The sequence below is a fragment of the Typopeltis vanoorti genome, chromosome 15 (assembly GCF_054136105.1).
Source record: "Typopeltis vanoorti isolate ZY-2024b chromosome 15, IOZ_Tvanoo_1.0, whole genome shotgun sequence".
NCBI lineage: Eukaryota > Metazoa > Arthropoda > Arachnida > Uropygi > Thelyphonidae > Typopeltis > Typopeltis vanoorti.
This window is the reverse complement of record NC_143563.1, coordinates 2,251,220-2,275,602: the sequence shown is the minus strand read 5'-3', so window position 1 is coordinate 2,275,602 and position 24,383 is coordinate 2,251,220. Positions and strand designations below refer to the sequence as shown.

At 35.0% G+C, this 24,383-nt stretch overlaps 1 protein-coding gene across 3 annotated transcripts in view; it reads left to right on the top strand.

Annotated features, from left to right (window-relative positions):
- The window catches only part of LOC150098310 (U11/U12 small nuclear ribonucleoprotein 25 kDa protein), a 44,812-nt gene that overhangs the window by 922 nt on the left and 19,507 nt on the right, over positions 1 to 24,383 (top strand). For all 3 annotated transcript variants that reach the window (XM_090405480.1, XM_090405482.1, XM_090405481.1), the window contains exon 2: positions 13,111 to 13,235. The gene's annotated coding sequence lies outside the window, so the exon portion shown is untranslated. The remainder of the gene's footprint in view (positions 1 to 13,110; positions 13,236 to 24,383) is intronic.

The window sequence follows — 24,383 nt, the reverse complement described above, 5'->3', positions numbered from 1 at the left end:
AAAAACTGTCAAATTGGAGTTGCAATATGTCAAGTAATCTACTTGAGTTTTAATTGCAAAATGTAGCCATTTTACTGAAATAAGATTTCCACCACAAATCCGTGTTGCTTTTCATAGTAATTCTGTTTCTCATTAACCAAATCTTGTCATTTTGGATTCAGTCAACTTCCTTAAGCTTATTGCATCACACTGGCTATTACAGAAGTCTGCTTAGTTTGTGTGATCTGATATATCCCATTTAATAACATGGCTGTTTTGGATCCTCATTGTGTAATGGTAGTTTTCCTTTCTCAGAAACTTTTTTTTTGCACACTTATTTCTACTGGGATTTGAATGTCTGGTAAACCAGACACTCTTCCTATTTAAATCTCAGTAGTTATTTTATGATAACCTGCCCACAGAAGGTTAAGAACAGTGGTGCAACCAGAAGGGGGGGATGGCCCCCAAAATAAAAATAAAAAAAAAAAACACTAGGAAAATTTTTCAAAAATCTTTTCCTAATTAAAATTCATTTTTTATTTATGTTGTGTCATGTCTTCTACTTCTGTACTACATATGAATTAGCGATGATTGCAGATGCTCAGTTATAGGTCGTATGTGATGCATAGTGTGTATTCTTAAATCATCTACTCAACTCAGCCCCCCCCCCCCAAGATTAAATCCTGAGTGCGTTACTGGTTAAGAATGTATATCACTTTAGTGTTATGGATGGGCTGAGTGTTACATATTTCACCGTGCTCTACAGACCAGCATTTTTCAAGCTCATTCAGTCCTCCAGCAAGTAAGGTGGAAATAAGTTGGGGCAGTGAAATTCTGAAGACTTGCAAACATGCATGCCACAGGGATTTGAACTTGCAGCCTGTTAGTTTGTTGAAAGTTTATTTTTCAACATCTTTCTCTAAACCCAGAGTAATTTAATAAAAAGGTGGCACACTGTTTGACAGCTCCTATAGGAGGAGATGATCTTGCTAATGCTTCTGCCTTGGTATCTCCACTTGGGCCTGGATCCCACTGAAGAGACCTCAATAAAGGTCGAAACTAGTCTGTGTGGTGGCCCTTCCCTTATTGCATAACATTATACATATCTGCAAGGAGATGTGTTTTGCATTATGGGAGATACTGAGATAGGAGTGTCGGTAGCTTGCACCACCTTTGCAAGGAGTTGCCCGGTGTTGTACCACTTTACCCCAGTCCTGAAGATACTTTCAGGTGCAAACTTTGTTTGCACACACTTGGATAAAGAATTAAACTAAATTTATTATAGCCTGTTAGTTTATATTATTAAACAAATGTTACATTAACAGTATGTGTAAGTATAGGTTATGGCGGAGTCATTTTCAAGAATAATAGACTTTTGCTCTATGGCGAATTGGTGTATAGGCTTGAGCAAGGATAAGGATGGAAAATAGATTAATAAGATAGATAGGTGATTGGTCATCAGACAAATACTAATAGGTTACATATTGGGAGACTGTTCCTTTTCTAGAAAGGCTCTGGCACTGTTACAGAAAAAGTTTATCAATAGCATTCCATAGGAAATATAAATTAAAGATGCCAAGAAATTATATTCTTGGTTTAATCCTTTATCCAAGTGTAAGCAAACAAAGTTTGCATCTGAAGTATTTTCAGGACTGGGCAACTCGTATATAGAGACTAATAACTTCACATCACTTGCTTTAGTATCCCATTATGCAAAGCATATATCCTTTTGGACACATATAATGCTATGCATTATGGGTAGTATCACTATCCAGAAAGAGTTTAGACCTTTATTGAAGTCTCATCGGTGAGAGCCAGACTCAGAAGTGATAACAAGGTTGAACTAATGCAGAAGTCATATTTCGATATACAAGTAGCCAAAAGGTGTCACATCTTATTACTAAAATACCCTGGATTAGAGATAGATGTTAAAAGTTTTTCCACTTGATTATACTTCAAATTAAAGGTTATAATATAAATAACTAAGGCAAGTGAAGTCATTAGCCTCTATATACGAGTTGCCCAGTCCTGAAGTTACTTCAGGCACAAACTTTGTTTGCTTATACTTGGATAAAGGATTAAACCAAGAATATAATCTCTTGGCATCTTTAATTTATAGTATAACCAAGTAGAAAATCTTTCAACATGTATCTCTAATCCAGAGTATTTTAGTAATAAGGTGTGACAATGAGTTGATTTGGTTTTAATGAATATCAGACTACAGATTAGAAAGCCATAAGGGGCAATCATCTTGATTGTAAGGGAAGTGGCACTCCCATGGTCCCCTAGCTGGATCTATCCTCTTTTTCCTCTACATTGAGGAAGATCCACTCACTTTAATCTTTCCTATAAGACCTTATCAGCCAACTTTCTTATTTTATGAACCTTATGCTATTAGAGTACTTGAGGGCCATGGGGTCTTTCCCATTTCTGACCTTATATCTATGTCCCCTGTATAAACCTCTACTATAATTGTACTCTATCCTACTATAATGTACTCTTTCCCTTTCAATATACCCTATTCCTCCTTTGGGTTTAAATTTGGGAGAAGGCTAGTTCAGAAGCCTTAAGGTAGCAGCCCTACCACTGGACTATCCATCGCCAGGCTAGTCACCTGACATGGGGAACATTATTCTACTTTTAAGCTGACAGAAAAAGGTAATCGAAATGAATCTATGGAAAATAACCCTGGAATGGAAAAGATAAAACGAAAATGGAAACTACAAAATATAATGCATATATCAAACTGGAACATAAGAGGAATAGCATATAAAGAAATAGAATTAGACCAAATATTAAATGAAAGAAATTTTCAAATAACAGTAATCACTGAAACAAAAAAGAAATTAAAGGGAACCATGAGAACCAAAAATTTTAATGTAATATACAGTGGAGTTGACAGAGACCAAAGAATACAAGCAGGAGTTATGATTTGGATTCATATCTCCCTTTCAAAGCAGTTAAAGCGTTATAAATTATGAAATGAAAGAATAATAGAAGCTAGAATAAAAATAGATGGAGGTTATTTGACAATAATTAGCAGGAAACGTAAATGCAAGAATTGGAGACACGAAAATTAATAATAATATAGGAATATATAGAGAACATACTTTAAACAGGAATGGTAAAAAATTGATCGACTTTGTAGTTTATAATCTAAAAATAATGAATTCTTTCTATAAACATAAAGACATAAATATAATTGGGCAGCAAGAGGATGGAAATCAATATTAGACTATTTTATCTTAAATGAAAAGACTTCAAAGTTCTCTTTAGGTGTTATAGTTCACAGAGGATATGAAATAAGTAGTGACCACTTCCTTGTTAAAATAGAATTAAGATTACCACCTAAATGGCTATAAATAAGAACAGAAACTAGATTATTAAATGACACAAATGTACAATGGCTATATGAATAAAGAATTAACCAATATCTAGATAAAATAAAACAAAATGAAGAAATAGAATGGCTTAATATAATAACGATACTAAATGCAGCAGCAAATGAAAGCGTAGAAAAGACCAAAAATTCAATAAAAGGAAAAAACTGAAGTTCTGGGATGATACAATCAAAGAAATAACCAAAAAGAAGCCTATCACAAATGGTTAAGTAGTAAAAGATTAAAAGATGAAATAGAATATAAAAGAATAAGAGCCATAGCTAAAAGAGAAGTCAGAAAAAGACGTAGAGAATCATGGAGCAAATTGGTTTCTAATTTAGAACATGGTTTATATAAAATAAGACCGAATGTATATAAGATTTTGAAACACTTAAATACAGATACTAAAGAAAACATAAAATTAAATGCCAAATTGAAATTAGAAGAATTTCTAAATTACTACACAGAATTGTGGACAGACAAATATTTTTTAAAAGATAACTGGCAAACATTTAATGAAAAGGAAATAATTAAAGAAGAATTAGAAATCAGCCTGAAAGAAATAAGAAACGGAAAATCACCTGGAGAAGATAAGCTAGGTTCAGAACTATATAAATATGCAAGAACAAGGTTCAAAGAAAGATTCCTATTATTTTTAAATAAAATCTATTCAGCTGGTAACCCCACCAATAGAATAGAAAAAGCAATTGTGATTTTTTATCTTTAAAAAAGGAGAGATGACCCTAAAAACTATAGAGGTATAAGTATACTAAATTCCTGTTATAAAATATATAGCATAATTTTAAATAAACTAATAAAATATTCTGAAAACTTTATTTTAAAAGTACAGAATGGATTTAGAAAAGGAATGGTAATCATGTATAGACCTGGCCTTTTGCCTAAAATTAATCCTAGAGAAAAGAAGAGAATACAATTTAGAAACACATATTACAGTTATTGACTTTGAAAAAGCATTTGACAAAGTTAAAAGAAACATATTATTTAACATATCAAAAGAAAGACAAATACCAAATAATATCCTAAAAACTATGATAAGTATATATGAAAATAAGCAAATACAAATAAGATTAAATCATGAGCTATCATATACGAGAGAGAGATAAACCAAGGGGTCCGAGAAGGATGCCTCCTCTCAGCAACTCTTTTTAATATTTACTTAAATGAAATAAAATGGAATAAAAATTTACATCAAGGAATTAAACTTTTGCCTACTGTGAACTTAACCACTCTCCTTTTTACCAATGACCACATAATAATTACAAATTCTGAAGATAACTTACAGAAAGTTATTTTAATTCTAAATGAGATAGCCAAAGATTATGGAATAATAATATTAACAGAAAAATCAAAAACTATGGCCTTTCAAGGACAAGATCTTGTAAGAACTAAAATAGTATTAACTAATATTTAAGGAAATTGACAGCGTACACTGGAAATATAGATTAAATAAATTTTAATATACACTTTCCGATATTTCGGCGAACGTTACGTTGCCATCTTCTTGGGAACTTACTAAAGGACACGTGCACACAAGTACTAATACAACAAATGAGACTGAGGCTAGGACGCTAGCGTTTTCCTAAAGTCCTGATGGTGCCCCCTGGCTGGCTATATTGGTAGTTCTTAGCCTTTGGGCTGAAGTTCTTTTGATAAAAGTTTCCCAAATTTGAGGCAGTTTCATGCATCCAAATTTGTTGAGGTTTGGCATGTTCCTAAGGGCCGAGGCTGATTCCATGAATAGTCTTTCATACTTGAACTTGCTGCGGTGTATTACTGTGGCTTTCTTCCATCTTATTCTGTGGCGAGTGTCCAGAGCGTAGTCTGCAAGCCCAGAGTGGCTGTACTGGTGAAATCGGATGTAATCCTTGTGTTTTGAGATTCTGATATTTGCTGTCCTGCCTGTTTGGCCAAAGTAGGACAGTTTACAGCTGCAAGGGACCTGGTATGCACCAGGTAGGTCTAGGGGAAGTGGTTGGTCTTTGGTGGAGCGGATAAGGGATGCCAGTTTTCTATGTGGTCTGTAACAAGTGGTCAAGTCATGTTTTTTTAAGATTTTATTGATTTTCTCTGAGGTGCCTCTGATGTAGGGAATAGTGATGGATTTAGAGTAATCTTTTTTGTGAAGGGGGGGGGGGGGTTGTGGACAACTGGGTTAAGTATTTTTTGGATTTTTTGGAGGGAGTAGCCGTTGGCTGAGAAAGTGTCACGGATGTGATTTAGTTCTGTGGTTAGGGCTTGATCATTAGAACAAATTATTTTTGCCCTGTTGAATAATGTTTTAATAACTCCATATTGTTGTGAGGGGGGTGGTGGGATTGTTGGTGAATGTATCTGCCTGTATGGGTGGGTTTTCTATAAACTGAGAAAACCAAGGTTCCATCAGGTTGGCGGGTGACTAGTGTGTCTAGGAAGGGGAGGTTATTGTTTCCTCTTTTTCCAGGGTGAATTTGATTCTAGGGTGTTGGTTGTTCAAGTGTGTTAGGAAGGAGAGGAGTGAATCTGGGCCATGTGGCCAGATAGCGAAAACATCATCAACATAGCGAAGCCATATGGTAGATTTTTGTGGGGCTGAGTTTAAGGCTTTCTCTTCAAACATCTCCATGAAAAAGTTTGCCAAGGGTGGGGAAAGTGGTGAACCCATGGCTGTCCCCTCTATCTGTTTGTAGAATTTTTCCTGCCAAACGAAATAGCCTGAGTTCATTGTAAACTGAAATAGGGCTGAGATATCGGGAGGAAATTTAGCTTGGATTAGCTCTAAAGTTTCTTTGAGAGGGACATTCGTGAATAGGGAGGAGACATCAAAACTGACCATTATGTCATTGTGTTGGAGTGTAAGGTTTTCTATACTGGCTTTGAAGTGGGCTGAGTTTTTTATGTGTGATGGTGTATTGCCAGTATAGTGTGAGAGCGCTTTGGCTAAATGCTTGGCTAGTTTGTAAGTGGGGGAATCAATGCCATCCACTATGGGACGTAATGGCACAAAAGTGTACGCTGTGAACGCTGTGTATAGCGTACGCTTTCCAGTGTACGCTGTCAATTTCCTTAAATATTAGTTATTATGTCTAACCAGCGTATAAGCCTCTCAACAAGAACTAAAATAGTAATAAATAAGATTTTAGAACAGGTGAATTCATTTAGCTACCTAGGTTGTATGATTACATATGAGAATGAAAAAGATATAAACCTAAAAATTGCAAAATATTTAAAAATAACAGGTATAATTAACTCTATATTTAAACCAAACCTAGTTCAAAAACAAACCAGACTAAAAGTATACATTAGCCCTAGTCCTAATGTATGAAAGTGAAATCTGGATAATAAAACAAAGATTAATAACAGCTGAAATGAAGTTTATGAGAAAAACTGCAAAGTATACTATATTTGATCACAAAAGAAACGAAGAAATTATGAAAGAATTAAACCAGGAATTAGTAATATAAAAAATTAAAAAAAATAACATAAATGGATGGAACACATTCAAAGAATGAAAACAGAAAGATTACCAAAACAAGCCTTAAAATACAAGCCATTAGAAAAAAGAAAGCCAGGACGTCCTCTTAAAAGATTCAGTAATGAATTCTAAGGTCGGAACAGGCCACTTTAGGCCTAAATCCTTGATAGGCATGATGATGTGCGATAATTTTTGGCTACTTGTATATGGAAATATGACTTCTGCATTACTTCAACCTTGATATCACTTCTGGGTCTGGCCCCCACTGATGAGACCTCAATAAATGTCCTTTCAGACATTATACATGTTCTTTGTATGATTTTGCCCAGTCCTGAAGTTATATCAGGTACAAACTTTGTTTGCTTACATTACATTCTCTTAGCATCTTTAATTTATACTATAACCTAGTGGAAAATCTTTTAACATATTGACAATTGTTGATTAATGTTTTTAAATTAATGGATTTAAATGTGTGCAGATTTGTCTCCCAGATTCCAAGGGATGTTGAAGCTTTGGAAAGGGTGCAAAGAATAGTTGCAAAGATTATGATGGACATAATCTTTGTAATAGTTACAAAGTATCTGAGGACAGATTGTGAATATGTGGATTGCAGACTGGTTAACAGGAGAGAGGGGGAGTGATATGATAGAGGTCTATAAAATTTTGAATGAATGGGTGTTATAGGGCATCATCTGATAAAATTTTTTGTTATATGGATGGGTAGAGAACATGGGGACAACCATGGAAGTTAAGTTTGTTCACAGTCAAGAAAGGGGTAAGAGATAGGTTTTTCAGGTTTTTCTCCTAGAGAGAGCAGTGAGTGAGTGGAATAGTTTGCCTTTAGGGGGTAGTGAGTGCTTCTAGTGTGAATGAATTTAAGGGAAGGTATGAAAGCTGGTTGGGTGATTTATAGCATTCCTGAATGAGTCCTTGACTCCCTGGAAGTCTCAGATAATAATAATAATAAAATGGACCTCCTAAAATGAGTCTACAGCCTCAATGGAGGTGCCTGTGCATGCGTGTTTGTGTATAATAATATATAATTCACACTCTAAAGAATGAGTGCTTTGCATTATGTGGCACTAAGTCAATTGATATGAAGTCATTAGCCTCTGTATACAAGTGACCCAATCGTGAAAATACCTCACACACACACACACTATGTTTGCTTACACTTGAATAAAGGATTAAACCAATATAATTTCTTGGCTTCTTTAATTTATAGTATAACCAAGTGAAAAAACTTAACTTCCTCGTAATGTGTTTTCTAATCACTATGTTATGTCTGGTTTTTATTTCTCATTTTGTATAATGCTATCTTGATTTAATGATCACTACCCCTTCCCTTACCTTATTATATATGTTGGCCTCTGTCTGCTATCTTTAACCCTTATATATCCCTAAATTGTCTGCCTAACACTGAGTATATGATCTTACTGTTTATCTGACAATTTCTAAATTTTGGGTCCCCAGAAAATACCTATTCCCTGATCTCTATAAGTCATCCACATTCGCTCAGACAAATTTTTTTCCTGCACCAGCCTGGGCTTTAAGGACAGAGTCAAACTCAGCCTAAGGATGGTTATAGAGCATCAGATGCTACTAATATAATTCACTTGAAATTAGAAGCCGTAGGTTTTCCTTTTGTCTGTTTGCAGTCATGTCCCCTTTCCTTTCTTACTTAAGATATCCCCGCACACATATATGATCACCAGGTTCATATTTTTATGATGGGTCTAGGTCAGTCAACATGGTCAGAAAAGCAAGCATGGAAGGTAACAGACAAATTTAATGAATTCATAATTAATTGCAATACAGACAAAATTGATATTAATGCTAGTTTAAAACTTTTATGTTTCTCTCACTTTCTCATTCTTAGATAAACACGGATTTCTTAATCTCTACAACACTATTCTTTCAATTTATCAAATATTTAGTTTACAACTTAATAGGAGCCAGCCAAGTATTTGGCACATTATTAATCTCCCTTGAGTAGGTCACAACAGAATCTCCAATAAGTTAATAGTTCTTAGAATTCAGTCTAATGGTATAGAGTCATTCACACATATAATAATTCTTCATGCTTATCCTTATCAAAATTTCGAGTTACACTTTCTTCCGTTTCTGTTAGTCAAGTTCTCTAAAGGGCTAGAATATGTAAAAGTACTAATCTACGCTATTTTAGGTTCTTTCGGAATTTTCTCCGTCCTTCCTTCCTTACAAAGTTCTGGCTGCCTTGGTTCTGTTGCCACGTGGGAATCATATGCTCTCCCTGGATTGGGTTTCTTTTCTAAGAAACCCGATCCAGGGAGCTCTCTTTCTTTACTAAGGATTTACGTTGATGCTATTCCTTACCGACAGCCTGTGCTCAAGATTTGCCGTGTTCTGTGGCGGTGCCATACTGGGATTTCTTGGAGATCAGCTCTTAAAGATAAGAACTGAATCACGATGACCACTCAAAGCATACGTTGAGAATACAGGAACAAACAAAACGGGGGGGTTCAATTCTGTGTTGCAGGTTTTATACGCTCCCCAAGAGCACCACCTTTCCGAGTTTGATCTCTCCTTTCGGCCTTCCGATTCGTCCCCAACTGGGTGACTTCACCGATCCTCATACAGGGCTTTCCAATTTCGGGAATGCATGTGTCTTGATGTTTTCTTAGAGGTAGCACCCACGGACGCTTACACTGCTATTGTAGTATTGGGCGACATTTGCCCCTTCTTACGGAATTATTGGCATTCTTTTATGTATAGAAATTCACTGATAATTACTCTCATGTGAGCCCTTTTTGTTGACTTACAGTTACATTAAAATATAAACACACTAACTACAATACAAATAGTTCTTATTCTAATTTTCCAGTTGTTATTTCTTTTAAGACATAGTTAAATTGTGCCAAATGATAAGTATGCTCATTTAATGGATATCTTCTGTTAGACTCTGGAAAGGTGACCTCATTTAGAGTGAGGTTGCCCGTTTCAGATCTAACAACTACAACCTCCAACACTTCAAGAAATATGTCAATAGATTTCTTCATTTTCTATCCTTACCTGCACCCCACATGTGGCAATGATATGTATAGGTTCTTGTATTTCTATGTGGTATAATATATACAGTAGATGTAATGTGGGAAGAACTATGAAGAGAAGACTGGCTTAGAGAAAGATTTCAATAGACTGTGTGGGACATGTGAATGGAGTTACCAGTTCAATGTAGCAATGTGTAAGGTTTAAAAATTTGAAAGCAAAGGTGAGATGCAAAGTAGACAATTTGTATATCATGTAAAAAGAGGATACAAGGAATTTGGGGGGTGATGGTGGATGATGACAAATTTAGTGGGACACTGCTCTGCTAAAATTCTGAGGACATTCCTATGACATGTGGAATCATGAAAGTTATGGTTCCCTTGTAGAAGGTCCTCATATGGATTACTTTTCGCAGACACCTGGTTTTCAAGATGTGGATATACTATGGTTTCCATTATCTGACATGTTCGGTATACAGAAAGATTGAAGAAATGCAATTTGCAGAGCCTCATAAGTTGGTAAAAGAGGTTGAGCAGATTGATATGAAAAAGATTTTCCACAGAATGGGGCGGGGGGAGGACAAGCTATAACAAGAAGTCATTTCTGTAAACTATAAGAATAAAGCAAGCAGATATTTTGAGGAGCTGTTTTTTTTTTTTTTTTTTTTTGTAGAGTATTTGATGCGTGGAATGCAATGCCTAAGAGCATCTGGTGTGCTGAAACAGCAAATGGATTTAACACATGATTTGATGGAGCTGTGCATGTGACCTCCCACAATGAGTTCCTTAAATCTAAAACAACAATCTCTTAACTCTTCCTATAAGCACACAATTTAATTTCATAAATTATTTTCCTGCATAATTTCCTTATACTCATCCTAGAATGAAAATCCACACCACAACAAGCCCAAATTTGCAAATAGTCTGAATGAGGTCTGATCAAAGCCTTGTACAGTGTTACAACACTTCAGTGTCCTGTATGCTGTATGATTTTCAAAACTGTTGCAATGTACAACCTGAACTTTAGCGCTTATTCTCAATCACACTCAAATTCTGAATCATTTTTCTCCTGCAGCACAGTTCCAAAGTACATCACATACTCCTGCATTATGAAATGCAAACTTTGTTCTTAGCAACATTAAAATGGCGACTTCCCCCCCCCCCCCCAATCCCCCATACACACATACACAAACTAATGTCCTCTAAGCCAAAAGTATTCAGAACTTTTCAAAAGAGATTAAGCATCAACATCATTTCCTATAACTTTCCTCAACTTTGTTATTTATTTTCAATGGTATTGATGACAACACAGAATGATAAGAAAATAATAAAGACCATCACAATTTTTTTAAACTAGTCCCATTGTTAAACCAAATCGTAGTTTTGCATACTGTCACAAACTGTGTTTTGTGTTCTGAAGATGCTGGATATAATACCAGTGAAATATCAGCAAATAAGTTAATATTATTTTCTTATCATTCTGTGTTGTCATCAATACCGTTGAAAACAAATAACATGTACTCTGAACATAAGCCTTTCCGCATGTTTCCTAAACTTTAAATTATAAGCAACTGAATGTTGCTCAAAATGTGAAACTACATGAAATATCTTTAATTAAAGTAGAACAATAGTAGTGCAAGAAATCATAGATTGGAAAGGATAATTTTCAAGAATAATGGCCTTTTGCTGTATAAATTTGAGTGAGGAAAAGTTATCAATAGCATTCCTTTCCTATGGAATGTGGGAAGTTCTTCCCACTTGCTTATACTATAAATTAAAGATGCCAATAAATGATATTTTTGGTTTAATGCTTTATCTAAGTGTAAGCAAATAAAGTTTCTACCTGAAATAATTTAAGGACTGGGCAACTCGTATATAGAAGCTAATGACTTCACAACACTTGCCTTAGTATCCCATAATGCAAAACACATATCTTTACGGTTTCGACTTTTATTGAGGTCAGTGAGAGTCAGACCCAGAAGTGATACCAAGGTTGAAGTAATGCAGAAGTCATATTTCCATATACGAGTAGCCAAAAGGTGTCGCACCTTATTATTAAAATACTCTGGATTACATATAGATGTTGGAATAAGGTGTGACGCCTTTTGGCTACTCATATATGGAAATATGACTTTGCATTATTTCAACCTTGGTATCACTTCTGGGTCTGGCTCCCACTGATACCTCAATAAAGGTCGAAACCAGTCTGGGTAGTGACTCTTCCCATAATGCATAGCATTATACATGTCCGTAAGGATATGTGCTTTGCATTATGGGATATTAAGGCGTGATGTGAAGTCATTAGCTTCTATATACGAGTTGCCCAGTCCTGAAATTATTTCAGGTGCAAACTTTGTTTGCTTACACTTGGATAAAGCATTTAACCAAGAATATAATTTCTTGTGCACAGGAATTCATTTCTGGATCAGTTCCTGCCTGGCTGTTCCTCTCGCCACCTATGCTCTACTTTTTCCCAAATTCAGATACTGTCCTTGCATCCCATTCCTTTAATTCCATTTTATACATACATTCACTACTGCTTTCAGTATCGTCTTTTCTTATTTTGTCAAATCCTGTCCACTCTGACCATCCCCCATTTCCCTGTCCATTCTTCTTTACTTGTTCACCTCTCCATTCGCTAACAAACATTCATCTTACTCCCTGAGATCTCATTTACCTCTGCCATTGCATTATGCTCCAGCAACACCTTTCCAGTTGACTCATACCAAACTCCAAATGCAGTCCATTATTCTTATTCAGTAGCATTTGCACCTTAAATTCATTCCACATGTTCACAAACTGCACCTTTCTCCTCACACCACACAATTCTAAAAAAATAAAAAAATTAATTTTTTAAATTTAAAAAGATCACAAATATATCTTTCATGAATATCGCTTGCTGTCTCAACTCATCACTCGTATATGAGGAAACTTCTATCATAAAATTGAAAATTTATGTGAACAGCCCTTAATCAATCCTGAATAAATTTTTTTCTTTTAAATTACAACTCAGGCTTTTAAAAAAAGTATCAATTTTTAAATAACTGGAATAATATGATTATTATTATTTGTATTATAGAAAAGTAATTTTTGAAATAAACCTGAATTAGCAGTTTTCTTTTATATGATTGGTATGATCAGGAAAAATAATATGACATACTAATTGTTGAATCCTTTAGTTATGTGAAATGTGAATTTATTTATTTATTATTATTATTATAATATATTTATTTATTTTTTTTTTGCTTTGTAGAATACACAATTCTAAGGAATGCCTGATATTGTTAACTCTCCATGAACAGTTCTTACTTTGCATTGTAGACTTTAAATTTGCATATTTAGTGTGATGCATTATAGTATAAACAACAGGAAACCAAGGTATTTTTGCTTTGCATTATATTTTTAGCATTGAATTTCTGAATGTCTACTTCATTGTTCATAACCTAATCAGATAAGTGTAAATTACTTACAGTAAAGTAATATCTTAGCATGGTATCATCAATTGTTGATATGTACCCTCAATGTGTGTTCAGGCTACTATGACAGCACTACATGAATAAGTTTACATTATTATTAATCTCCTGTCAACAGTTTTTCTCCGGCTTGTCAGCACTCCAATATTGTCATATTGGAGATGAGATTAATAGATGAGATTTCGTTCTTCTGACTGAATAAATCCACATAGACTTTAGTCTTCCTCTGAGTTTTTTTCCTACCATCTGGGCATCAAAAACTTCTTTGCTACACTTTACTCTTCATTCTGTTTAGGTGATCATACCACTAGCTCTGCTCACACATTCTTGAATGTAAACAATGTCAAGTTCTTTCCTAATACCTTCATTTTTAATATAGTTCTGCCATTTATGCCATCTGTACAATCTCCTAATCTTTCTCAGACCTTTCATAGCCGTAGTCTCTAATCTTTGATAAAGTAATTTATTTCTAACCTACCTCTCAGATCCATAACTTAAAATTGGTTTGAACACAGTCTTGTATACTGCTAGTGGAGATAATGTGCATCCTTGTGTTAATTTTTTAGCGGTTTTTACATCTATATTTTTCCCTAATTGGTTTAAACACCAGCTTGTATACATCTCATTTAGCATTTTAGCTAATTTCTCTCTTAATCCACATAAATTTATTCAAATTGCTCCTCATCATACCAGCTTTGCTCATTCTGTTGTCAGTTTTCATATTTAATTTCTCAACTTCACTAAAAATTGTGCCTAGGTAGCTGAAATGTTTTACTTGCTCTGTAGGATCTCCACTCAGAACCCAGCTGAAGTTTTCTATGTCCCTGCCTATTTTTAGTTTTGGTCTTCTTATTTGTTGATTTTCATGCCATATTTGTTGGCATGAAAATCAGCTAGAGGATTCTTTGACTAAATTCAGTTTAGTCAGAGAATCCTCTAGACTTGCACCGAATGTGTTTAGGAGTACATCATCTGCATAAAGCAAAGGACTAAGTTTGATATCTCTGATTCTAATATCTGGTTTCATGCCACTTTCTCTTATAATGCAATCCATATAGATGATGAATTAGAATGGAGAAAATGTGGATCCTCGTTAATTTTTTAGTTTCTTACACATATATATATTTCCTCTAAATTTTACAGGTTCTCTCCGTAGGCCTATGTAATTGTTGTTTCACTATGCTACATGCATACCAAGTTTTCTTTTTATATATTTTATTAGCAAAGTATATGTGTGTATGTGCGTGTGTGTGTATATATATTTATAAACAAATAAAATAAATTTCTATTAAAACAGTAGTGAACATTTTACTCACTCACACACCTTCATAACCTTAAAATATGAGGTCTTCTGGCATTAAATACAATATTCTATATGGCTATCAGTTTATGTTGCTAAGTGTAAGGTTTTGAAATTTGGTAAGCAATGATAGGATGCAAATACCGTATATCTACATTGGTAGAAGTTAACATCTCTTAATCAGTCAAACGTAATAGAAAACTTTGCAATCTTGCTCTGGGAAGTCAAGACGGAAGTTCCTCATCAATCTTTAAGTTCACTAAGGGAAACAGCATCAACAAATTTTCATCCACATAATCACACAAGAAAATGACAATTCATACCTGTGTATTCAATACGTGCTTTACTTCTAGCATATTCGGTTTACTACTTAGCACAAGCACCCAAACATTAACAGTCTACTTCATAAAACTCAGTTATCCAGTACTGAATCAGAAAACAGCGTATATGGACTGTTCCAACATTTTTACTTCAAACTATCAGTTCAACACAAACAAAAAATAGCTTTTCATGTAATCTTCAGTGAAAAAAAAAAAAAATTACGACAGTGAAGATATATAAACTTTTCAACAGGAACTTGAACATAGAAGGAAATTGCAAAACACAGCCATTAATTCCTTATATTTTCCCTTATTTCTTAAAGGTAATTATATCTAACTCTCTCATATTCTTCTGCCTGTTCCATTTTTTTTGTCTCTCCACATATATATAAAATATATCTTCTTTCTCTGTCTCTTTCATGTACATCAGCTATTCATTTTTATATCACAGTCAAGCATACTTTGTATTCTTTCAGTTGTGACTGCGTGAAATGAAAAAAGAAACACTGAAGAGAAGTTATTCAGTAATAGCGGACTTGATATGTTTGTTTGCAGTACAATGAAGTTTCTTTTCCACTTGATGATTAGTTCATTGCACTTGGTAGGAAAAACGTGTACAAGGATTTTAATTCCAACAGTGCAGAAAGGTACATACATCTTGTAGATTGTTCATGCTGCTGAATGAGAGACTGTTTCCATGATGACTTGAACAATGAGGCATAGTTAGGTATAATGGCCTTGCTAGTCAACCATTAATATTGAAACCACAAGCACTGCTCCTTTATTCTTACAGTAAAATAATCATTTTAACAATTTTATCAACATAACAATATTTTTATACATCTTTTATTTCATTTTCAATTACCTAAAATAATAATTTTAATAAACCAAATCATGTTAAGATATTTAAATATCTTAATATATGTCTATTAAGATATCTTAATATTAATATTATATCTTAATATATTTAGAGTGATGTGGGCAAATATGAGAATGGGGAACTAGACAATGAGACTTACTTGTTCCTGTGGTCCATCAAAAGGTTCTACTAAGGTAGAAGTGGAGGAATTTTTTGAGGCTTTAGAGAAAGCAACTGACACAATGAAAAAGGAAAAGTTGGTCCTTGTTGGGGATCTAATTGGCAGAGTATGAAATGATTGTCAGATATACAAAAATATTTTGGGAAAATTTGGAGAAAAGAGCAAAGCTAATAATAATGGCAAATACTTGTTGGATTTCTGCTCAGGACATGAACTGATTATTACTAACACAATGTTCCAACATAAAAATGTGCACAAATTCACATGGAGAGAACAGGCAAGGAATAAGAAAAGTCTCATTGACTATGCTATTTTGATAGTGATGTTTTTCCACTGGTACAGGACACCAGAGTGTGCAGAGGATTTGAAATTGGAAGTGATCACCATTTAGTGTTGAGCAGGATAAAATTGAATATCATAATGAAAAGAAGAACGTGTAAGAAAGTTTTAAAGAGAATAAAAGTTGAGCAGCTCTCAGATATGAACTGTAGACTAAAATACGCAAATATTATTCAAGAAGAAATGAAAGCGTTTGAGAGCAGAAATCAAACCTTGGAGATTCAGTGGCAAGCCCTGAAGAAAACACTGATTGATTCAGCCAGAGAGGCATGGTGAGGTTGTGTGCAAGGATAGAAAAATCAGAACTCCCTGGTGGACACAGGAAGTTAAAGAGGCAGTGAAGGAAAAGAAGAAAGCATATCAAAAGTTCCTGGCAAATAAGTCAGCTTGTGCTCTTAGAGAATACAGAGACAAATGTAAGAAAGCTAAACACTGTAAAACTGGCTAAACAAAAGTCATGGGAGGACTTTGGCAAGAACATAGAAAATAAATATCAAGAAGTTGGCAAGATATTCTGGAGGTTGTTGAAGAAGCTCAGAAATGGAGGAAAGATGCTGTAAAAGGAATTAGAGATGATAAAGATGACATGAAAACAGGAGAAAAAGATATCCTTGAGGTATGGAGTAATTACTTTGGACAACTGCTAAATGAAACAAGCAGTATTAACAGCACAGTGGTAAAAAACACTGACCAGCAATGCAGCTAGGAATACATATCCATACTAGAAGTAGAAAAAACCATCAAAAGTCAGAAATGTGGAATGGCAGCTGGAGTAGATGATGTTCGACCAGAAATGCTCAAGTATGGAGATATAAAAGTCTTACAGTGGCTGCACTGCATAGTTTGGAAAGCCTGGACAGAGGGACAAATTCCTGATGATTGGAGTAGAGCTCTCATAGTACCCATATATAAAAAGGGAAATAAAACTGAATGTGAGAATTACAGAGGCATTTCATTACTGAGTGTTCCTGGTAAAATATATGAAAGTATACTTGAGAAACGGTTGAGAAGGATTATGGAAGAGAAGCTTGGTGAAGAACAAGCTGGATTCAGACCAAATAGAGGCTGTCAGGATCAGATTTTCACTTTACGACAGATAGATCAGAAATCATGGAAATATAACAAAGATCTGTACAGTAAAAAGTTACACGGTAGGTGGGACCAACAAAAAGTGCGCAAGTCGAATTTGCGTAACTCAGGGTATAATTTTGCATGTAATTTATATATACAAACATACAATTGGGACCAAAGGTTTACAAACACACCTATAATTTTTAAGGAATATAATCATAATTGTAGTTTTTCATACATAAAAAAAAAAGAAAGTTATTTCGATGTCGATGGTTTCATAAAATCTAATAGATTTGTCTGACTGCATAATGTCTTTTTCTTGTCACACAAAATTTCTTCATAGCAAGCTAACGATTTTTTTATTCCTTGCCGATTGCATTGTGGCTACAGTTCGTTCCTCGTTAGAATCTATGTCCTCCAAAATCTGTAAACCTTTCTTTTATGATTGTTCTTACTGTGGATTCCTGTAGATCAAACTTCTTTGCTAGCTCACAAATTTTCATTCTGCCTTCAAAATCCATAATAATGTTGAGTTTTGTTTCCAAAGTCAATGTTTTTCTTTTTTTGCTAGCTGTAGAAGAATCGAACTTGCTTCTTATGGATCACATTATTATTTTTTATGTGATAACATTTTTTATCAAGAACATAACATTAAGCAATCGCAAGGTTTGTAGACTATAAAAATTGTGTATGAATGGACACCACGTGAAACACGTCAGTGCTTATTCACAGCATGTGCAACACTGGCGAATCCGGCCCGAAAGATACGACTAGTGGTGAGGTGTGAAGTGGGATGGGAATACGTACATATAAGAAACCGCGTAACTCCGAATTCGTGTGAGTCTGGGTATGACTGTATTTAAGTTTTGTAGATCTGGAAAAGGCATATGACAAGGTGCCAAAAAAGAAGATATTCCAAATTCTACAGTTATATGGTGTTAATGGGGCATTATATCAAGCAATACTTACTCTTTATTTGAGTTGTAAGTCAGCAGTTAGAAATGAAGACAGTATAGGAAGATGGTTTAATGTTAAATCTGGTGTCAGACAAGGATGTACATTATCCCCTCTCTTATTCATTATCTAGATGGATCATGTTATGAAGGAAAGTGGTATTAAACCTGATATCAAAATTGAAGGTTTAATCTCAGCTCTTTGCTTTATGCAGATGATGTTATGAATAAATCTGCGACAAGCCTGCAAGATTCCCTGACTAAATTGAATAACTGTTGTAATAGATATGGTATGAAGGTCAGCATTAAAAATACAAAGACAATGAAATGACACAGAAACGTTGAAAATATTAACTGCATTGTGAATGGAGAACTTATAGAACACGTAAAACATTTCAGCTACTTAGGCATGTTTTTTAGTGAAGATGGTAAGTTAAATACCGAAATAGGCAACAGAATCAACAAACCTGGTATGGTAGGAAGTCAACTGAATAAATTTATATGGAATAAGAGAGAAATTAGCCAAAACACTAAATTAGCTGTATACAAGACAGTGTTCAAACTAGTTTTAACTTATGGATCTGAGAGCTGGGTCAGAAGTAAAACACTTGACCAAAGACTAGAGACTGCAGAAATGAGAGTCCTGAGAAAGATTAGGGGCATCGATGGCAATATCATATTAAAAATGAAGATATTAGGAAGGTGTGGTTAAGGGTCAAAGCTGTATAACTGAGAGGAGACTTCCACATAGCCTTTAAAGGAATGCGGAGAACCGACCAGGGCTTCTGACCTAATGTCCAATCCTCACCTTCTCGTGGTGCACCCTGTTGGGTATCTACTTGGATACTGAACGAACGAGGATGGGCTGGCAATTTGGGATTTAGCCAACCAAATTGTATTCTTATTGGGTAAACCAAAATAAAAAATGATGGTACAGCATGACAAAATTTCATGCCGGCTGGGGCATCGCCTGGTTAAACAAAGCCCCATTGTTTTTGCCAGGGAACCAGGGTGAACAGCGAAAAGTCAGCTACTGGAACAAATCTGAAAACAAACCTCAACTCAACATCACCAGAGTTAAAGATCGGTACTATCAACATAAGAAGCCTGAATGGCAAAGAATTGGAGCTAGCTGAGGAATTAGATAAGTACCAGATCGACATAGTAGGGGTGACTGAAACAAAAAAGACCAAAACTGGTGAGATCTTTCTGAACAATAAATACAAAATGTTATATTCAGGCAATGACAATCAAGGAAAAGAGGGAGTAGCCATAGTATTCAACACAAAATACGAGGCTAATCTTCTTGAATGGCAGTCAGTCTCAAGTAGAGTAATGTGGGCAAATATGAGAATGGGGAACTGGACAATGAGACTTATTTGTGCCTATGGCCCCACAGAAGGTTCTACTAAGGTAGAAGTGTAGGAATTTTTTGAGGCTTTAGAAAAAGCAACTGACACAGTGAAAAAGGAAAAGTTGGTCCTTGTTGAGGATCTAAATAGCAGAGTACACGAAATGATTGTGAGAGATACAAAAATATTTTTGGAAAATTTGGTGAAAAGAGCAAAGCTAATAATAATGGCAAATATCTGTTGGATTTCTGCTCAGGACATGGACTGGTTATTACTAGCACCATGTTCCAACATAAAAATGTGCACAAATTCACATGGAGAGAAGAGGCTAGGAATAAGAAAAGTCTAATTGACTATGTTATTGTTGATAGTGATATTTTCTCCCTGGTGCAGGACACCAGAGTGTACAGAGGATTTGAAATTGGAAGTGATAACTATTTAGTCTTTTACAGGATAAAATTGAATTTCATATTGAAAAGAATAACATGCAAGAAAGTTTTAAAGCGAATAAAAGTTGAGCAGCTCTCAGATATGAACTGTAGACACAAATATTATTGAAGAAAAAATGAAAGAGTTTGAGAACTGGAATCAAACCTTGGAGATTCAGTGGCAAACTCTGAAGAAAACATTGATTGATTCTGCAGGAGAGGCAGGTAGGGAGGTTGTCTGCAAGGATAAAAAAATCAGAAATTCCTGGTGGACACAGGAAGTTACAGAGGCAGTGAAGGAAATATAAGAAAGCATATCAAAAGCTCCTGTCAAATAAGTCAGCCTGTGCTCTTAGCAAATATAGAGACAAATGCAAGAATGCTAAACACTGTGTAAAACTAGCTAAGCAAAAGTCAAGAAGGTGGCAAAATATTCTGGAGGTTGTTGAAGAAGCTTAGGAATGGAGGAAAGAGTGCTGTAAAAGGAGTTAGAAATGATAAAGGTTACATGAAAACGGGAGAAAAAAATATCCTTGAGGTATGGAGTAATTACTTTGGACAACTGCTAAATGAAACAAGCAGTGATGACAGCACAGTGGTAAAAAACACTGACCATGCATGCAGTCGGGAATACATATCTATACTTGAAGTAGAAAAAGCCATCAAAGGCTTGAAATGTGGAAAGGCAGCAGGAGTAGATGATATTCGACCAGAAATGCTGAAGTATGGTGGTATAAAAGTCTTACAGTGGCTGCACTGCATAGTTCGAAAAGCCTGGACAGAGGGACAAATTCCTGATGATTGGAGTAGAGCTCTAATAGTACCCATATATGAAAAGGGAAATAAAATTGAATGTGAGAATTACAGAGGTATTTCTCTACTGAGTGTTCCTGGTAATATCTACGCAAGTATACTTCAGAAACGGTTGAGAAGAATTGTGGAAGAAAAACTTGGTGAAGAACAAGCTGTATTCAAGCCAAATAGAGGCTGTCAGGATCAGATCTTCACTTTACAACAAATAGTTGAGAAAGCATGGGAATATTACAAAGATCTGTATTTAAGTTTTGTCAATCTGGAAAAGGCATATGATAAGGTGCCAAGAGAGATGCTATTCAATACACTACAGTTATATGGAGTCCATGGGGCATTATATCAAGCAATACTTAGCCTTTATTTGAGTTGTAAGTGAGCAGTTAGAATTGAAGGAAGTACAGGAAGATGATTTAATGTTAAATCTGGTGTGTGACAAGGATGTACATTATCCCCTTTCTTATTCATTATCTATATGGATCACATTATGAAGGAAAGTGGTATTAAACATGATATCAGAATTGGAGATGTTAATGTCAGATCTTTGCTTTATGCAGACAATGTTATACTTCTAAATAAATCCGCTACAAGTTTGCAAGATTCCCTGACTAAATTGAATAACTGTTGTAATAGATATGGTAGGAAGGTCAGCAATTAAAAGACAATGACAATGAAAATAGGCAGAATTGTTGAAAATGTCAACTGTGTTGTGAACAGAGAACCTGTGGAACAAGTAAAACATTTCAGCTACTTAGGCATGATTTTTAGTGAAAATGGTAAATTAAATATAGAAATAGACAACAGAATCAACAAAGCTGGTATGGTAGGAAGTCAATTGAATGAATTCATATTGAATAAGAGAGAAATTAGTCATAACTTTAAATTAGCTGTATACAAGACAGTGTTCAATCCAGTTTTAACTTATGGATCTGTGAGCTGGGTCAGAAGTAAAACATTTGACCAAAGACTAGAGACCGCAGATATGAGAGTCCTGAGAAAGATTAGAGGCATAAACAGATGGCATTAATGGCAATATCATATTAAAAACGAGGATATTAGTAAAGAACTTGACATTGTCAGCATCCAGGAATGCGTTAGCAGAGCTAATCTCAGGTGGTATGGTCACTTAAACAGAATGGGCGAGGAAAGATTAGAAACAAGTGTTCTCTGCCAGGTTGGCAGGAAAACTACTCAGAGGAAGACCAAGATATAGGTGGAGTGATACAGTACAAAGTGCATTAGATGGTAGAAATATAAGATCTGATAATGTTGGAGTCTTGACAAGTAACAGACTGATTTGGATGAAAATTGTAGATAAGAAGTTAGTAATGATGTAAATTTTTCATGTAGTACTATCATATCCAGTGCACTCCTTGAATGTATATATCAGGAATTTGATGATGATGATGATGATAATGTCTTACACCTGATTTTACATCAATCCATCTTCCTATATTTCTTTCAATTCTAACTGCTGACTTACAACTTAAATATGGACTATGTATTATTCTGTATAATGTTCCATTTATCCCAAATAACTGTAGTGTTTTTGAAAACCTTTTCTCTATGCAGCTTTTCATATATCTTTTCAGATCTAAAAAACTTAAATACAGATCCTTGTCATACTCCCAAGACTTCTAAACCGTTTGTCTTAAAGTGGAAATCTGATCTTTACAGCATCTATTTGTCCTGAACGCAGCTTTTTTTTTCCACAATTTTTCTCAATCTCTTTTGAAGTATGCTTGCATAAATGTTACATGAAATACGTAGTACAGACATGCCTCTGTAATTCTCATATTTAGCTTTATTTTTTATACATGGGAACTATGAGAGCTCTCTTCCATTATCTGGAATTCAACCTTCTAATGAAGCCCTCTGAATTGTGCATTGTGGACACTTCAAAGCTTTTATACATCCTTATGTGATCACCTTGGTTGTGACTAGCCGTGTGTAGACTTCTGTAAAAAAAAAAAAATATGTGGAAGTACAAGGCTAGTGATTATGACAAGCTTAGGAGACAGCTTGGAGCTATAGCATGAAATGAGGAATTGAGTGATAAGGAAATGAATGCTGCTTGGGAACTGACAAAGAAATACATAACAGTATCAATGTGTGAATGTATTCTGAAGGTCAAAATAACAGAGGGGATTATGTACATCCTTGTCTCACACCAGATTTAACATTAAACCATTTTCCTGTACTTCCTTCAATTCTAACTGCTGACTTACAGCTCAAATAATGACTAAGTATTGCTTGATATAATGCCCCATTGACACCATATAACTGCAGCGTATTGAATAGCTTCTCTCTTGGCACCTTGTCATATGCCTTTTTCAAATCGACAAAACTTAAATACAGATCTTTGTTATATTCCCATGCTTTCTCGACTATTTGTCGTAAAGTGAAGATCTGATCCTGACAGCCTCTATTTGGCCTGAATCCAGCTTGTTCTTCACCAAGCTTTTCTTCCACAATTCTTCTCAACCGTTTCTCAAGTATACTTGCATAAATCTTACCTGGAACACTCAATAGGGAAATACCTCTGTAATTTTCACATTCAGTTTTATTTCCCTTTTTATATATGGGTACTATGAGAGCTCTACTCCAATCATCGGGAATTCGTCCCTCTGTCCAGGCTTTCTGAACTATGCAGTGCAGCCACTGTAAGACTTTTATACCACCATACTTCAGCATTTCTGGTCGAACATCATCTACTCCAGCTGCCATTCCACATTTCAAGCATTTGATGGCTTTTTCTACTTCAAGTATGGATATGTATTCCTGACTGCATGCCTGGTCAGTGTTTTTTATCACTGTGCTGGCATCACTGCTTGTTTCATTTAGCAGTTTTTCAAAGTAATTACTCCATACTTCAAGGACATCTTTTTTGCCCATTTTCATGTCATCTTTATCATCTCTAACTCCGTTTACAGCACTCTTTCCTCCATTTCTATGCTTCTTCAACCACCTCCAGAATATCTTATCACCTTCTTGATATTTATTTTCTATATTCTTGCCAAAGTCATCCCATGACTTTTGTTTAGCTAGTTATACACAGTGTTTCACTTTCTTACATTTGTCTCTGTATTCTCTAAGAGCAAAAGCTGACTTATTTCACAGGAACTTTTGATATGCTTTCTTCTTTTCCTTCATTGCCTCTTTAACTTCCTGTGTCCACCATGGAGTTCTGATTTTTCTATCCTTGCCGACAACCTCAGCACATGCCTCTCTGGCTGAATCAGTCAATGTTTTCTTCAGAGTTTGCCACTGAATCTCCAAGGTTTGATTCCTGTTCTCAAACTCTTTCATTTTCTTTTCAATAATATTTCTGTATTTTAGTCTACAGTTCACATCTGAGAGCTGCTCAACTTTTATTCGCTTTAAAACTTTCTTACATGTTATTCTTTTCAATAGGAAATTGAATTTTATCCTGCTCAAGA